The sequence below is a fragment of the Gossypium hirsutum genome, chromosome D10 (genome assembly GCF_007990345.1).
Source record: "Gossypium hirsutum isolate 1008001.06 chromosome D10, Gossypium_hirsutum_v2.1, whole genome shotgun sequence".
Classification (NCBI taxonomy): domain Eukaryota; kingdom Viridiplantae; phylum Streptophyta; class Magnoliopsida; order Malvales; family Malvaceae; genus Gossypium; species Gossypium hirsutum.
Window position 1 is genome coordinate 59,967,743 of NC_053446.1, and position 19,448 is coordinate 59,987,190.

Sequence of the window (19,448 nt, forward strand, 5' to 3'; positions counted from 1 at the left end):
ATCAGTTGAGTGGTACCACGGTTGGTTCATGAAGGGACCTGGCACAATCGTTCATGAAACAATATAGTCATGTGACAGACATGGCTCCTGATAGAATCACCCTTCAAAACATGGAGAAGAAGCCGAGTGAAAGCTTCAGGCAGTACGCACAGAGATGGACGGAGGTTGCGGTCCAGGTTCAGCTGCCGCTCTTGGAAAAGGAAATGACCATATTGTTCATTAACACCCTGAAGGCACCGTTCATTACACATATGTTAGGAAGTGCCACAAAAAGCTTTCTTGACATAGTTATGAATGGTGAGATGATTGAGAACGCCATCAGGAGTGGGAAGATTGATGCGGGAGAGAGTAACAGAAGACCGACCTCAAAGAGGAAGGAAAACAAGATGAACAACGCGGGCATGTACAACAAGGGTTACTCGAAGTCAGTAACAGTGAGTCAGCCAGGAAAGGTGTCTGCCAATCAGCAAAGCTCGTCGAGACAGGAGGTCGATACAAGGCGAAATACTGAGAGGCCCCAATTCACACCAATTCCTATGTTGTACAGGGAACTATACTGAAATTTGTTCGACGCACACGTAGTTTCCCCTTTCTATCTGAAGCCCTTGTAACCCCCGTATCCCAAATGGTACGATGCGAATGCAGAGTGCGACTATCATGCGGGAATAACAGGGCATTCTATAGAAAACTGTACGGCCTTTAAGAAGTTGGTTGAAAAGCTCATTGGTATGGGTGTCGTTAAGTTTAATGACTCGACCAAGGTAGAAAACCCATTACCGAATCACACTGATGGTGGGGTAAATATGGTGGGTGAAGACAGAAGAATCAAGGCAGACATTGCGGATGTAAGAACTCCTTTGAGATTGGTCTGGAAGGAGATGGAGAAAAGGGGACTAATCGTCTCAGAAAAAAGTTGTGAAAAGAGGGAGAACTACTGTGAGTTCCACCATGAAGTGGGGCATGAAATCCAGGAGTGTACGGGGTTCAGAGCCCTGATACAAGGTATGATGGATAATAGGGAGGTGGAATTCTGTGAAGGAGTTCAAGAGGAGAGTTATGTATGCGCATCAGAGTTGGCATTGGGAGTCTCGAAGGCTAACCGTCCTGTGGTCATCATCTCACGACCTCAGAACAGTGAGATTGGGGCACGAATAACACCAAAAGTAATCATTCAAAAACCAACTGTGTTTGCATATAAGGATAACAAGAGGGTTCCTTAGAATTACGATTGTAATGTGACAATCCCGGGGAAGGAGGATGTAATCAATAAAGAGGAACAGGATGAAGGAAGGCACCACGAACAGATGAAAGCACGAGTAGAGCCAATAAGAAAAGAAACTTCAGTTGAAAAGAAGAAGAATGTGGTTGAACCCGAATTGTTGGTCAATGAACCAATCAAAGAGGAAGAAGCTAGAGAGTTCTTGAAGTTCATAAAGCATAGCGAGTATAGCGTTGTGGAACAGTTGCAAAAAACAACCAGCTCGCTTATCTGTGCTAGCTTTACTCCTGAACTCGGAGGGACATCGGAATGCACTACTGAAGGTGCTAAATGAAACTTATGTGGCCGACGATATCTCTATTAACAAGTTGGATAGACTGGTCGGCAATATAAGCGTTGATAACTTCATTTCTTTCAGCGACGATGAAATACCACCTAGGGGTATGGGATCTACTAGAGCTTTATACATCACTGCAAGGTGTAAAGGGTGCATATTACTAGGGGTTCTAGTAGACAATGGATCAGCATTAAATGTATTGCCCCTATCCACGCTCAACAGGCTACCTATGGATAGTTCGCATATGAAATCGTGTCAGAACGTGGTTCGAGCATTTTATGGTACTGAGAGGAGGGTCATGGGAAGAATTGACATTCCCTTGTTAGTTGGCCCAACTATTTATGAGGTGGACTTCTTAGTTATGGACATCAAGCCTTCTTACAGTTTCCTATTAGAAAGGCCATAGATTCATTCAGCAGGTGCGGTACCGTCATCGTTACATCAAAAACTGAGGCTGGTGTCAGAAGGCAGGGTTGTGACGATAGATGTTGAAGAAGATATCATTGCATCTGTGACCAATGATGCGCCTTATCTAGAAACGAGCGATGATGCAATCGAATACTCTTTCTGTTCCTTGGAGTTCGTAAATGCAACATTCATCCATGGGGGAAACAAGATCCCTATGCCGAAAATATCAAGGACCACAGAGATGGGTCTGCAGTTGACTGTTGGAAAAGGAGCTTTGCCGAGAAGAGGATTGGGGAAGTATCTTCAGGGCCGAGTTGAAACTCCAGTGTTGAAAGATAAGCAGGACCGTTTCGGCTTAGGATATAAGCCAGATGCTAGGCAGAAGAGGATAGAGCAGGAAAAGAAGCAAGAGAGAAGAAAGGCTCGTTTGACAGGTGATGAAGTCAAATGGGAACCCATGACCTTTCCACACCTATCTAAGACTTTTGTATCGGGAGGATTCGTCTATCAAGGAATGCTAGGAGTCAGAAGTATTAACACGGAGTTAGAGAGTATTCATGCCGTGTACGAAGAAGTGACAGGAGGAAGAACTTTGCCGGATATTCGTCCTTACGAGCTGGGAAGGGCGCTAAACAACTGGACTACAGAAGAAATACCTGTAGTTTTTAGGATTTCCTCAGAGTAATGTCCAGAACACCCTTATTGCTTTTTAGCCTAGAAGTAATAAGGATTCCTTTGTGAAATAGGCTCATGTCCAGAAAATCGTTATTTTAATAAAGTTCATGTTTGCAGTCATTTTTGGAGCAAATCTTTCTTTCCATAAGAGCAGTTATTTTAAGTTTCTCTCGAACTACACTTGCATTTCATTCATGACCATATTGCACCAAACAAATTCCTGAATCCATATTGTTTTTCGTAACAGGTCCTACGATATCAATGATACGAATGTCACTCTTACGAATTTAGAGTGTCCTTTTAAACGAAACATGTGTTTAGAGGGATCACATGTTTTTGAGGATGACGAAGACTGTGGTTTGTCTCCTGACTTGTTGAAAATGGTAGAAAGGACTGAGAAGCAAATCCTACCTTACAGGGAATCAATAGAAATTGTGAGCTTGGAGGAAGGAAAAGAGGTGAAGATCGAATCGGATATCTCTGCAAAGACAAGCCAAGACCTCATCGAATTACTCCGAGAGTTCAAGGACGTGTTTGCATGGTCATACCAGGATATGCCAGGGTTGAGTACCGACATTGTAGTCCATCGTCTCCCTATAAGAGAAGATTGCAAGCCAGTGCAGCAAAAGCTCAGAAGGATGAGGCCTGATATTGTGTTGAAGATAAATGAGGAGGTCCAAAAGCAGTATGATGCCGGATTTCTGCAAGAAGTCAAGTATTCTGAGTGGGTGGCTAACATCGTACCAGTTCCAAAGAAAGATGGAAAAGTATGAATGTGTGTGGATTATCGGGATTTGAACAAGGCTAGTCCAAAGGATAATTTCCCATTGCCCCACATCGACACATTGGTAGATAATACTGCGGACTTTTTACTGTTTTCCTTCATGGATGGTTTTTCTGGGTATAATCAGATAAAGATGCATCCTGAAGACATGAGAAAGACTACGTTCATTACGTTATGGGGGACGTTTTGTTATAAAGTGATGCCGTTTGGATTAAAGAATGTAGGAGTGACATACCAAAGAGCCATGGTAGTCTTGTTCCATGACATAATGCACAGGGAAATCGAGGTTTACGTTGATGATATGATCGCGAAATCTAGAACGGAGAGCGAACATGTGCGGGAAGTTATTCTTAAGATTGAGAAAGTTCCAGCTCAAGCTTAATCCAGCGAAGTGCACTTTTGGGGCCAGGTCAGGAAAGTTGCTAGGCTTCATAGTCAGTGAAAAGGGAATCGAGATTGAACCAGACAAAGTCAAGGCAATACGAGATTTACCTCCACCTCGCACTCAGAAAGAAGTTCGAGGTTTGCTCGGAAGACTGAATTACATCGCTAGGTTCATTTCACAACTAACTGAGAAATGTGACCCTATATTTCGTCTTCTGAAGAAACATTATCCTGGTACTTGGGATGAAGAATGCGAAGAAGCTTTTAACAGGGTGAAGTAGTATTTGTCTAACACTCAAGTGCTGTCACCACCTAGCCTGGATAGGCCGTTGATATTGTATCTGACAGTATTTGATAATTCCATGGGGTGTGTGCTGGGCCAACATGTTGAAACGGAGAGAAAAGAAAGGGCGATATATTATCTCAGCAAGAAATTCACTGACTGTGAAATGAGATATTCGCCTATTGAAAAGTTATGTTGTGCCTTGATTTGGACAACCCGAAGATTAAGGCAGTACGTGTTATACTATACGACTTGGCTAATCTCAAAGTTAGACCCGTTAAAGTATATGATGGAGTCAACTGCTTTGAGTGGGAGGATGACCCGATGACAGATCTTACTGTCTGAATTCGATATTGTCTACGTGAGCCAAAAGGCTGTGAAAGGGAGTCAATTGCTGACTTTCTAGCTAGTAGAGCTCTGGATGACTACGAGCCATTGAGTTTTGATTTTCCAAATGAATATTTGATGTGTATAGCGGCTATGGAAGAAAATTCACAAGAAGGTTACAATTGGAGGCTAAACTTTGATGGAGCCTCAAATGCTGTGGGCAATAGAATTGGGGCAGTCCTAGTGTCCCTGAATGGTGATCATTATCTTTTCACTTGCAGACTGGATTTTGATTGTACAAACAACATGGCAGAATACGAAGCATGCATCATGGGTATTCGTGCAGCTATAGAGCGAGGAATCAAAGTGCTAGAGGTCTATGGAGATTCAGCATTGGTGATATATCAGCTCAGGGGTGAATGGGAAACGAAAGATCCCAAATTAATCAGTTATCGAAAGTTGGTCCTCGAATTGATTAAGGAGTTTGAGGACATCACTTTTTGCTATCTCCCACGATATGAGAACCAGATGGCTGATGCACTGGCTACTTTAGCCGCCATGATCAAGGTGAACAGACATGGGAATATGAAGCCAATCCAAATGAGTATCTATGAAGACCCGGCTCATTGTTACAATATTGAAGAAGGAGAAATCGATGATAGTCCTTGGTATCAAGATATACTACGGTATGTAAAAAATCGTGAGTATCCTGGCCAGGCAACGGAGAATGAAAAGAGAACTCTAAGAAGACTAGCCATTGATTACATCTTAGATGGGGAGATCTTATACAAGAGGGTAAAGGATCAAGTTCTGCTAAGATGTGTGTACGCCGTGGAAGCAAAGAAAATCTTGGAGGAAGTTCATGAGTGCATCTGTGGAACGCATGCTAGTGGTTTCACAATGGCCAGACAGATTATGAGATTCGGGTACTACTGGTCCACCATGGAAGGGGATTGCATCAATTATTCTAAAAAGTGCCATAAATGTCAAATCTATGGTGATAAAATGCATGCACCTCCTTCACCTCTTCATGTCATGACTTCTCCATGGCCTTTCTCCATGTGGGGTATGGATGTTATCGGGCCAATATCGCCAAAGGCTTCAAATGGACATCGTTTCATATTTGTGGTTATTGACTACTTCACCAAATGGGTAGAAGCTGCTTTGTATGCCAACGTTACAAAGTCATCAGTTAGTAAGTTCTTGAAAAGAGAGATCATATGTCGGTATGGAATGCCTGGAAGAATTATATCCGACAATACGTTGAATTTGAACAACAGCTCAATAGCAGAGGTCTGCAGTCAATTCAATATCAGACATCACAATTCGTCACCGTATCGCCCGGAAATGAATGGTGCAGTAGAAGCGGCCAATAAAAATATAAAGAAGATTGTAGGGAAGATGATTGAGACTTACAGGGACTGGCACGAGAAATTACCGTTTGCCCTCATTGCTTATTGAACGTCAATCAAGACCTCCACCGGGGCAACGCTTTTCTCCTTAGTTTATGGCATGGAGGCAGTCTTGCCCATCGAAGTTGAAATCCCTTCTTTCCGGGTTTTGACTGAGCTACAATTGGATGAAGCAGAATGGGTTCAATCTCGATACGATCAGTTGAACTTGATAGAGGGAAAAAGGCTAAAGGCTATTCAGCATGGTCAGATGTACCAGAAAAGAATGATGCGAGCCTACAACAAGAAGGTCCGTTCCAGAGAATTTCACGAGGGGACCTGGTGTTGAGAAAAATTCTTCCTCTACAAAAAGATTTTAGGGGGATATGGATGCCGAATTGGGAAGGTCCTTATGTTGTAAAAAAGGCCTTTTCTGGAGGAGCCCTGATCCTGGCTGAAATGGATGGAAGAAACTTGCATAATCTAGTAAATTCAGATTCGGTCAAGAGATACTTTACCTGAAGAGGGGAAGGAACCAAAGTGAAAACCCGCAAAGGGCGCTTTGATTTCAAAAACAAAAAAAAAATTTGGAGAGGCTAAGGTGAAAACCCGCAAAGGGCACCTTAAGACCAAAGGGGATTTGAGTTGAAAACCTAAAAAGGGCGGCTCAAATTTTGATTTTCACGTGGTAGTCTTGTTGTACCTAAATCGACAGAAAGGAATAGACGACATCTTGGGGCATCAATAAAATACTGTGAATCTCCTAAACACGTGTTGAATTCAGAAGGGTCCTCGAAAAGCTGTATAAAGAAATTCAAGCAGAGATATCTGGGGCACCTATTCATAGCATTTGTGTTGAATTCGTTGTTTTAAAATATTTCATTCTTTTTCAATATAAATGTCCCCAGACAATTCCTCTATCATTGACAATTCATTGCGAGTTGTGCTCCCAAATTCATTTTGTTTTATTCATCGTTATGATCTTTTCGCAAGCATGTTGCATTAGAATGACGATTAATGGACTAGTAAAACTTTCACAAGGGAAGTTTTTCATATTACTCTAGAAATTTTTAAATAGCTCAGGAACCTGAAACAGGACCATTGTTTAGACCTTCACCGGGTTGAAAGATTGGAGATATCTAGGAGTCAAGAGTCAAGATTAGAATTTTCAAGTTTTGACGAAGCATTATTGTCACAAAAAAAACCTTAATGAGCAATAATGACTTTAAACATTCAATATTCATTTTTTATGGCATAACATCCAAATGTCATTCATACATGCCTAGTTAGGAGCATTTGATTCATTCTGATCATAACATCCTAATCATTAGGCATAATTAGGCTCATAAAGTGAATCATACAGGTCATGTTTCACAGAGAGCAGATTGGTGAAATCATAGAGCCTTATCTCCCTGAGCAGCAGTGGAACAGATTGAAGCTACGACAGTGGATCTAGTTTCCCTGATATTGCAATTAAAAAGATTGAAGCCACAACGGCGGATCTTACTTCCTTAGCAGTGCAGTGGAACAGATTGAAGCTACGACGGCAGATCTGGTTTCCCTGATATTGCAATTAAAAAGATTGAAGCCACAACGGTGGATCTTACTTCCTTAGCAGTGCAGCGGAATAGATTGAAGCTACGACAGCGGATCTAGTTTCCCTGATATTGCAATTAAAAAGATTGAAGCCATAACGGCGGATCTTACTTCCTTAGCAGTGCACTGGAACAGATTGAAGCTACGACGGTGGATCTGGTTTCCCTGATATTGCAATTAAAAAGATTGAAGCCACAACGGCAGATTTTACTTCCTTAGCAGTGCAGTGGAACAGATTGAAGCTACAACGGCGGATCTGGTTTCCCTGATATTGCAATTAAAAATATTGAAGCCACAACGGCGGATCTTACTTCCTTAGCAGTGCAGTAGAACAGATTGAAGCTACGACGACGAATCTGGTTTCCCTGATATTGCAATTAAAAAGATTGAAGCCACAACGGCAGATCTTACTTCCCTGACGGTGCGGTAGAACAGATTGAAGCTACGACGGCGGATCTGGTTTCCCCGACATTGCAGTTAAACAAATTGAAAATTTCAGCTCTTATCTCCCTAAGCAGTAGTGGAGCAGATCGAAGATGGCGGATTTTACCTCCCTGAGGTTATAGTGGAGTATATTGAAGCCAGTAATTCTATCTCCCCGGTCGGCAGTGGAATCGATCGAAGAAAGCAGATCTTGTCTTCATGTATTGGCGTGAAGTAGATCGAAGAAAACAGATCTTGTCTTCCCATACTGGTGGTGAAGTAGATCGAAGATACAAGTCTTATCTCCCTGAAGTTACAGTGGAGCAGACAGAAGTAACAAATCCTATCTCCTTGAAGTTGCAATGGAGTGGACTAAGACCGCAGATCTCATCTCTCTGAAGTTGTAGTAGAGCAGATTGCGTCAAGATTTATCCTTAAATTGTAGCAGAACAAGTTGAAGCTATAGGACTTATCTCCCTGAAGTTGCAGTGGAGTAGATCAAAGATAGCAAATTTTGTTCATTTGAGAAGCTACAACATACGAATCCTATCTCCCTGACATTACAATGGAGTAGATTGAAGCATTAGTTCCTATACCTCTGAAGATGCAGTAGGAAGGAATGATGCTACTTGAAGAAATGAAGCATTGAAGAAGTTGAAGCTTAGTAAGACCGGGCACAATTGGGCTTTTCAGTCTTTGCTCTGTTCCCGTTACACGACAACAAGCAAAGAGGGGCAGCTGTAATAAGCCCAATCTACCCGGGCTCGCATGCAAAAATAAAGACCCAATTTTTTACAAACCCAATACCAAATAGCCTAATAGACCCAACATTTAACCCTAGCCCAATAACTAAATAGCCCAATGCTTAAATAAAAAATAGAAAACCCTACTAGCAGCAAGTAGCGCCGCAAGCCCCCGCCTTCAGCGCCTCCAGCAGCATCCGGACGCTGCAAATTTCGGCCTCCACGCATGCCAAACTCTCCACGCACCTGCAAACACGGACTCAGAGAGTCCATTAGCGAAAATATAGTGTAAAACAAATAAGTTTTAGGCTATATAAAGCCGTTTGATTTTGTAAAAAGAGAGACAAAGAAATCAAAAGGAGAACTGAGAATACAAGTTTTTTTAGGTGAATCGCACCACTTTTTTTTTCTTTTGCATTTTACGTTTTTTATTGTTTTTGTATAACTAAAAGTAGAAAAAAGAGAAAAGGGGGTTACCCTCGTTTTGAATTTGCTCAAGGGCAGTTAAAAGCCCGTCGTGTCGCCTTTCCGATCACCATTCCCTGTGAAATCGCGGCGGAGGCACGTGGCGGCGGCAACGCGAGGACGCTAAGGGTGAAACCCTAGCAGAGCAAAAAAAGGGGGAATTTATTTATTTTATTTATTTTCTTTTTTTTTTCATTCTGTTAAAATGGTTTTAGAAAGAAAAATCTGTTTTAAATAACAGATCGAAACGACGCCGTTTTGAATGGCCAGACCCGCGCGATGACCCGACCCGGAGGGGAGGATCCGAGCGTTCTTACGTCAGAGGGGGAATTTGCGCGATCAGTCCTCCCTCTTTTGCGCCATGTTTTATTAAACCAATTTTTGTTTTTTTTAAGTTTAGCCCAAATGTTTCTGTTTCTGTTCACTTTAGTCTATGCCAATGCACAGCGTTTTGGGAAGTTGGGTTATTGCCAATCTGATCCCCTATGTCATTCGCGTGTGGCACTTTCATCCCTAATTTTGTTTTTAATCCCATTTGCTACCCGCTAACTCAATTTTAATCACAATGTGACCTTTCTTTTTTACTCAATTTATTACCCTTTTGTATTATTATTTTATTATTACTATTTTTTTGTTTTATTCCCGTTATTAATGTGTACATTAAGTTTCATTTGTCTTCTTACGTATGTATATTACTTTATAATATATATCTATACATATATTGGTTTTTTTAAACATGCGCATTTTATATATAATTTTCTTTTTTTTCCTTTCATATTTTTTACAAAACATATATTTTGTGAATTTCATTTTCAAAAATTTTTTTTTTTCGTAAAATACATGCATGCGCATTTGTTTTATAAAATATATACATGAATATATTTATACATATGTTTTTCCTTATATCCTTATTTTATTTACTTTTTTATATACTTTATATTATATATGCACTTATACGTTTTATTCTGCAAATATATATATGTATTTTTTATATACTTTTATTTTATTTTTAATACATGTTTTTGTTTGTTTTATTGGGTATATTTCATTCCTTCCATTTGCATGAATACTCGTATATGTGTTAGATATATGTATACATATGTTTGCAACTTTATTGTTATATTGTATTTGTATATATATATTTGCAAATATTTATCCGTGTATGTTGAAAATTAAAGGATCTGTATCATATTGTATATTAGCTCTTTAACATACCCTTTTGAAAATATATTTTGGCTTTAACCCTTCATCAAAATTATTTTCTTGATTTAAAGGTTTTTTTTTGAATAAAAGCATTTTTGGAAGTTTGGGATTTTCGAGGGAAATTGAGCCCTAACGTATTGAGTTCTGATTTTCTTTGTCAATCCTAAATGACCGAGAATATTTTTATTCAAAATGCATAAAAATCATTTTTGGGAACTTAACTTGTGGTGCCCTAACGTATTGGGTGTGGCATGTTACTTTCTCGAAATGAAGATTTTCGTATAAAATAAAAGTGATACTCAAGTTTGGGGAATTATGAGGAATTGTACCCTAACGTATTGGGACTCGATTTCTCTACATGACTTGAACAATTGGTTATCCTTTTGCAAATTTCATCATTCAAGCTTATTTTAAATTCTTTTTAACTTTCGACACAAAAACATCAAATAATCAATTTGGTACCGATTTTGGACGTTACGAGGGTGCTAACCCTTCCTCGTGCGTAACAGACTTCCGAACTCGTTTTCTCAAAATTCGTAGACCAACATAATTTTTAAGGTGAGCCGATCACACCTTAATAAAGGATCGGTGGCGACTCCAGTTTTATTTTTAAAAAAAAGACGACAACTAAATTTTTTGTTTTTAAAAAAAATAATTTCGACAGCTTGGCGACTCTCCTGGGGACTTTGAGAGTCGAGCCATAAACTGATTATGTTTGTCTTTGTGTCGAAAATCAAAAGTTTTAAAAATTTACGAGTTCCCTTCGCATTCATCGTTTTTTTCATTTTGATGTTGGCAACTTTGCATTTGCTTTTTGCATTTTACCCTTTAAGTGGGAGCAAGAAACTAGTCCTTCGTGAGGTTTTCATCTCTGTGCAGGGTAGTGGACTGCTTCCGGGATACATCCGTACCCATGTCTTCGTGAGATTTTCATCTCCGTGCAGCCATAGGGAAATGTGTCCCCCTGAACCGAACTCGATCCACATGAGCCTATAATGGGTGAGGATCGAGGAATCTACTGGTTTGGGTACCTTTAATCTAGAAAACAAGCATCATATAGTGAGCTTTAGGAACTTGACCTAGGTAGAACTATCCCAAAACCCTAGTGGATTCCTGATTAAGTGTTTCTTGCTATTTCATGTTTGTATTTGATTATATTTCTCTATGTGATACTGACTTGGGTTTCTTTTGTTTTGATTGCATGACATCATTATTGCATAGCATTTCATCCTAAAAGGGCGTTAGTTCATATTCGGTTGCTAAATAGAAAGCTTATCATGGAAAAAGGGTTTCTTGATAAGGTGGAAGATAATGCGGCTGTCCAAACTTGGTCTGAGACAATGCAGCAAGAGAAAGGCGATAGTTTGGCCGAGGGATATGTGTCAGAGTTATGGGACTTCACTCGTGTTAGCGTGACTCAGAATAACTTACAGGAATTAAAGGAAATTTGGGACCAGTGGAATGATAAGATTAAGCAGCTTTTCTACTCTAGCTATGGAGACCTACCTTACTTGCTCGACATAAAGGTGGATAAGCACCTGTTCCGTGCCTTAACCCAATTTTGGAACCCTGCTTATAGCTGTTTCACCTTTGGAAGTGTTGATTTAGTGCCTACAGTGGAGGAATACACGGCATTGCTTCGTTGTTCGAAAATTCAAGTGGACAAAGCCTATTCAAGAGTTGCTAATGTTCCAACCTTTTTGAAGAAACTGATGAATATTACAGGGATGAGTGAGCAATGGGTCACAGCACGAATCAAACAAAAGAGAGATAGTAAGTGCATTCCTTGGAGGAACCTGAAAGATTTAATTCTGGCACACCCGGATACGAGGAAGAGGGTTGATGTCTTTTCCTTAGGTATTTACGGTTTAGTTGTCTTTCCTAAAGCTTTGGGACATATTGATGAAGTAGTCACTGACCTTTTTGACCGTCTTGACAAGGGGGTTACACCGGTCCCAGCAATTCTGGCAGAAACCTTCAGATCTCTGAATGAATGTCGAAGAGTAGGTGAGGGTAGATTCATTGGATGCACGTAGCTCCTTTTAGCATGGTTTCATAGTCACTTTTGGAAGGTGGATAAGGTTTCCTATCGGGTTTTTTCTGAAAATTATTCGCCCTTGAAGGAAATAGTGGTATTACCGAGGCAGGATGATATCTCGGAGGAAAAATGGATGGCAACTCTTCAGAATCTTCAAGAGGGGGATATTGAATGGAGAGCTCTTTGGATGCTGTCAGATGAGATCTTATATAGGTGTGGAGATTTTGATGAGTCCCTTTACTTGGGATTTGGGGGGCTATTGGCTATGCACCGTTATTGGTACTGAGACAGTATAGGTCAAGGCAGTTCGTACCAACAACCCATGGATTAGCTCAGTGTGAATTCTCGTATAAGTGTGATGGTTACAAGAAGAATATACGAGAAATGAGTAATGCTTGGAGCTAGACTCGCCGATTGAAGAGGTTGGCAGTAGGTCCATCAACGACGCCTGAATATATCGAGTGGCTTAATAGAAGGATTAATGATAACATACCTGTACCAGGTCAAGGAGACAGACAATTTGTGGAAAAGCGTGTACATATGGTCCCTTCTGAGTTAGAAATTATAAAGCAAGATTTTGAAAGAAGAAATTTTGAGCTTGAGAAGAAGATAGAGCAAATGGAAGAGGAGAAGATGAATTTAAGGCTGGACATAGATGTTCAGAAACTGGAAACCGAAGGCTTAAGAAAAGGGAAGCGCAAAGTCGAGGAAGACCTGAACAGCTTGAAGACGGATTATAAGAGATTACGTTTGTCAATGAGAAATTTATTGTTATATTGTATTTGTATATATATATTTGCAAATATTTATTCGTGTATGTTGAAAATTAAAGGATCTGTATCATATTGTATATTAGCTCTTTAACATACTCTTTTGAAAATATATTTTGGTTTTAACCCTTAATCAAAGTTATTTTCTTGATTTAAAGGTTTTTTTGAATAAAAGCATTTTTGGAAGTTTGGAATTTTTGAGGGAAATTGAGCCCTAACGTATTGGGTTCTGATTTTCTTTGTCAATCTTAAATGACCGAGAATATTTTTATTCAAAATGCATAAAAATCATTTTTGGGAACTTAACTTGTGGTGCCCTAACGTATTGGGTGTGGCATGTTACTTTCTCGAAATGAAGATTTTCGTATAAAATAAAAGTGATACTCAAGTTTGGGGAATTATGAGGAATTGTACCCTAACGTATTGGGACTCGATTCTTTACATGACTTGAACAATTGGTTATCCTTTTGCAAATTTCATCATTCAAGCTTATTTTAAATTCTTTTTAACTTTCGACACAAAAACATCAAATAATCAATTTGGTACCGATTTTGGGCGTTACGAGGGTGTTAACCCTTCCTCGTGCGTAACAGATTTTCGAACTTGTTTTCTCAAAATTCGTAGACCAACATAATTTTTAAGGTGAGTCGATCACACCTTAATAAAGGATCGGTGGCGACTCCAGTTTTATTTTAAAAAAAAAGTCGACAACTAAATTTTTTGTTTTAAAAAAAACAGTTTCGACAGTGTAGCATAAGTTTTAAAAGTCTCTATCACATGAATGAAACAGTTTTTGGTTTACACACAATAAAATTTTGAATCGAGGACACGTTATTGCTCCAAGGAATTCTCCTTCAGTTAATTGGATTTATTTGCATACTGATTGAGTATAGGTGTTGCATTTGTAGGGGGAGTGATACGGAATCATCAACAGAACTGGATTTTGGTTTTAACCATTCTCTAAGGATGTGTTCAATTTTTTATGCCGAGTTGTGGGGTATATTTGATGGGCCAATTTTTCTACAAGATCGAGGTTTAAATAGCATATTGATTCACACGGATAGCCTTGAGGTAGTTCACACTTTGCAGAGGAGTAATACAACTAGTTCGAGCTCCACAATGGTTAGGAGGATCCACTAGAAACTATGAAGTTTTGTGATTTTAATAATGAAATATAATTTTGATAACTTAACAATGAAACTAGAAAATTTAATGTTTAGGGCCAATTTAAAATGAAAGTTATAATTTGGGGATGTTTGGTAGACTTGAAATTAAATATAAAAGTTGATCAATAGCTCCTAAGGAAAATGCAGAACTAAAATAAATCATTATTATTTTGAAAACAGATAGCAACGGCCTATTAGCTCAGTTGGTTAGAGCGTCGTGCTAATAACGCGAAGGTCGCAGGTTCGAGACTTGCATGGGCCACTTTGTTTGAAATTTTAAACTCATTTTCTAGACGGTGTCGCTTCTTTCAGAGCTCATTTTCGAAGTTCCTGTATTTATTTTGTCCTATTTATTTATTTGGAATATAGAACACGAAAATCTTTTAGTGACCAAACATTGGGTATTTTTTAAACAAAAATTTTGAAATAAAAATATTTTCTATTTTCTCTCTTGTTCTAAAAAAAGTGTAAAATGAAATTGAGCATTTAATCACAGATAATTTATGAGTATTGTTATTTTATTTTTCCTTTAATTAATTCAATTATTTGCAAAATTTATTCAATTATTGATTGTTTAGTAGATTGGGTTAAATAAATTTGTGATATTCTTTAGTTTATTTATTTTGAATATAAAGTTTAATATTTTAAAATAAAAAAATGGATAGAGTTTATATTATATTTTAAAATAAAAAAAATGGATAGAGTTTATATTAACTAAATTTGTACTGACGTGTAAAGTTGATTCATGTGCATATTATTGAGGACATACTTTTTTAATATAAATATTAACATTTTTTATTTATATTTGATAATTATTTAATTTAGGGCCAAGCGCGCATGCGCACACACACACAAGAAAAACAGAAAATCGATTCAAATCGTAATGTTGGATTCACTTTTATCAAATTCAGTTTGACCATTATTTAAATTTATTTGCTTTAGTTCCAATTTTTGGTTGTTATGATAAAAAACTGCTATTATTCAAACTAAATTGAATTTTATTTTATTTTCTAATTTTAATTAATTTATAATTTTTATAATATAAAAATAAATATTTTATATAAATCAATGATAATAATTTATAGAAAAAGTACCTAATTTTTATTAAAAAACCTAATGGACTAGATCCAACCGATATGATTTCGATTTGTTTTGATTTTTTTTGGGTGAAAGAAGAAAAAAAGTTACAAAGAACTACTTAGATAAATACACAAGCTTCCATGGTGGCGTTTCAAAAAATTGAAGGTCATCAATATAATCAACTGTCATTTTCGCTAGCCTATCAATATTTTTGTTGAGTTCTCTGGAAACATGATGAATCAACTAATGCACCATCTTAGCTATTAGCAGTCGGATTCTTCTGACCAAAACTGAATTCGAACCCTTTGAAGACTTGCTTTGTTAAGCTTGTACTGTCTTTTGACTGTCTGAAAAATTTATCAGCCTGTCGAATCCTCTATCTAGTGTAGTCATCAGACCCCCATAATTCCACGTCTAAGATAGAACAAATTCCAATAAACCGGTTATATCCAAGAATCCAACTCCCGTATTTGTCTCGTAACCCCCCTAATTGTGGTAACCCCAAAATTCTTTTTTATTGCACTATCAGTGTTTAATTGAATCCAATTCTCAGATGAAGGTTTGATTTTTTAAAAGTAAAAAAATTGCAAGATAATTGTAATTTTTTTCAAAACAGATTTGAACTAAACTGTTATCACTTAATTTAATTTTTAGACTTGTTAAAAGATAAAGCTTTTAAGATAAAATAATTTCACATAATATTTTACCTTTTTATTTGTTAGAAAATTAACCCATTTGATGAAATTGTTTTAATGTAATAAATTTTATCAATTATAAATGAAATAAATTTTGGTTAAAATGCCAAAAGTCCCTACACTTTTTTATTAAAAAAATTGGCCCCTCTGTTTAATTTGCATTAAAATAAATAATATCAAAGATAAAATAACTTTTTTAACCCTTAATATTTATATTTTTTACAATTTCATCCTTATCCTTTACAAGTATATTTTTTTTCTGATTTTAAATAAAAAATATAATTTAAAAAAGTATATATATTTTTAAAAATACAATAATATATGAAAAAACTCTTTAAAATTCAAAAATAAAAAAATAAAAAGTTTTTTAATATTTTAAAATATAAAAATTTAATGTTATCTAAATTGGATCGGACCGATTGGATCAAGAATCAACTGGAGTATTGGTCTAGTGAGAGGTAAGATACTAGTTGACCCGTGAATCGATACGAACTGGTTGAACTAGGTTAAAAAACTAGTTGAATCACTTTTTATAATTTTTAATATTTTTATTTTGGTTTTTAAATAATTTTTTTTTGATTTGAACCAATCAAACTGGTCGTTTTGGGAATCAATTGATCAGACTAGTTAAAAATCGATTCAATTGTTGTTTCAACCGATTTTTTAGTTCAGTCGAACCAGTCCATACCGGTTCGCTAGTCAATCGATTTTTTACCTCTCATTGAACTGATACCCTAGCCGATTCTCGATATGATTGGCTGGTTTGGTCCAGTTTAGATAATATTGAATTTTGAAATATTTTTTTATATATTTAAAGTTATTATTTTTATATATTTTTAAAATTTTAAAGAGTTTTTTGTTTTTATAATTTTTAAAAAAGTTATAATCTTTTTAATCTTTATGTTTTTTATTTAAAATATGAGAAAAAATAATTTTTAAACTTTTTTATGTATTTTGAAAGACTAATAATCAAAGTGGTAAAAAGCTATAAATGTTGGGGGATAAAAAAATTATTTTACCTTTGATGCCGGTAACTTTAATGGCAAAATTAGATTGAGGGACTAAAATTTTTAAATAAAAAAATATCGAGATTCAATATCTCAAAATTAAAATATAGAGATCAAATTTTAAAATTTAAAAAATTATAAACCATTTTAACATATTTAAACCTTGATTAACATGCATCCCTGAAGTAGATAAGTGAGTTCTGAGTTACATGATGGATGGGGGAAATCAGTTGAGAATAGATTTACTCTTAAATGCTGATACATTTACCAGAAATATTTATGTAAAAATATATTTATAAAATTAAATGACTTGATGATTTAAGAGATTTGTGTATTGTGTGTATTTGTAAGATAAAAATACATGTTAATAATATAATATATCTTATATAGGATTTAAATAGTAATTTTTTATTTCAGGGGTAAGGCTGCTTCCTATCTCTTTAAATTCGCCTCTATTTATTTTAGTTATTTTTCAATTGAGTTGTTGCCTAGTTGTATTGTAACATAAATTCGGGGAGCTTAAATATAGGTAGGTGTAGAGAAAATTAAAAATTTATAATTATTCATTTTCTATAAAAATACTTACAATGTCATAAAATAAATGTGTTTTTTCGTTCTTTCTTTTACATTCATTATAAGTATAACTATATTGATGAACTCAACAGTTAGATTATTTTAAAAAGATAAAAATAAACTCCAAATCTTTATATTTTTCGTATATTTAGAATTTAGGCTATTTACTTTTCGGATTTAAAAAAATATAAGTTTAATTGTTAACACCATTAAAATTCTTTTGTTAACTTCAGGTTCATTACGATGCCTTTTGTTTCGTTACATGGCTAATAAGTAAATTTTTTTTAAAAAATTTCAAAATTGCTTACCAACAAATTTAATAAAAAAATTAGTCCGAGTTAACATTTGTGCCTGAATTTTAAAATTTTAAAAATAGAAGAACAAAATTCTTGAAACTAAAGATAAATGGATTAAATTCACAATGATAAAAAAAATAAAAAACTTAAAATATATTTTAACCTTAAAAAAATCACACAAAAAGTTATAAAAACTTGTAATTTTTCATACGTATAAGTGAATTTCTCCTGTATATTTTACCACCTCCACTATGATTTTTATTGTAGTTACTGTTCAATGAACCAAATCATGTGAATGTACGTACTATAAATGCAATAACTGACATGCATGAGAATAGCATAGGCCATCCCATCATATGCATACATGTATGCAAATACATGTACTCAGCCAATGTATACTAATCAACTCACCCAAAATTTATTGAATTATTCAAGGCATATGGTACTCGAAAAAGGTGATAATGAGAGAGGGGAAATGGGTTTACATGGGATAGTGGCATGAATTAGTGGAAAAATGTGTGCCTCGTTATAATTGCTACGTATGAAGTCATACAATGTGTTTGCTTCAAGTGGAAGGCAAGGGTTGAATACAACTTTTTTTTTTAATAAAACAGATAAAATATATTAACTACACATGAATTCTCTGAATAAGATTACCACTTTCTTGAAATCTCCTTAAATATCTTCAGATCTTGGTTTGTATCAAAGGCTATTTTGGTCAAGCAGTTAACAATTTTATTAAAGTCCTTAAGAGAGTGTTGTATGACCCAAAGTCCTGCATTTTGCAGAAGATGATGATTACGTCTAATAAGGGCAGAGTTCAAACTTGTCAAAGAAGAATCCTAATGGTCCTAATTGCCTCCAAGCTACCTATTTGAATCATCACTTCAACATATCGCTTGTCTTGGATGACGACCAATCCTTCAAGAATACCCCACAATTCAACATCAAAGATTGAACATTCGCCCAAGTATAACACTCTAGAATAACGTATTTTTATGCATTAATTATGTATTTATTCTGAGTATGATCGTCCTAATTTGAGCTATTTATGATCTTTTATCTCATAAGGACTAAATTTGAGGCAAAAGCAAAATTAAGGGCCAAAAGCGTGAATTTAGAGATAAAATGGGCCAATGTGCGACACAAGGAAAAGTTGGTGCCAAAAGTGTAAGCATGGAGGACACAAGGGTTGAAATGCAAAAAGAAGAGATTTTATTCTATTAAACTCTATTTTAATTATATTAGGATAATTAATATTGAGATAATTATTAAGGATTATTTTTAGGATTTTATTTTATTTATCTTTATTTATCTTCAATTAAATGTATTTATCTTTTATGAATTTAAGTAGGATTAGACTATCTCCCCTAGCACTATAAATAGGGGGTAAAGTGACTCAAAAGAGATCCCATCTCTCTCCTTAAAAGTCTAGGCTTTTGTTCTTCTCATATTTCATTTCAATAAAATCTCTATTTTTATTTTTTTTATTTTTTTCTACCACAACCATGAGCCACTAAACCCATCTAGCCAAAGGTCGTTGAAAATCCCCAAAAGGGTTCATGAGGCTTAGAATACGTACTTA

The 19,448-nt window shown here is 36.1% G+C and overlaps 1 non-coding gene across 1 annotated transcript; it reads left to right on the forward strand.

Moving 5' to 3' along the window:
• The first annotated feature begins 14,400 nt into the window (after positions 1 to 14,400).
• Positions 14,401 to 14,474, forward strand: TRNAI-AAU (transfer RNA isoleucine (anticodon AAU)). The gene has a single exon. It is a non-coding gene; the product is annotated as a tRNA-Ile (tRNA).
• Positions 14,475 to 19,448: the final 4,974 nt, after the last annotated feature.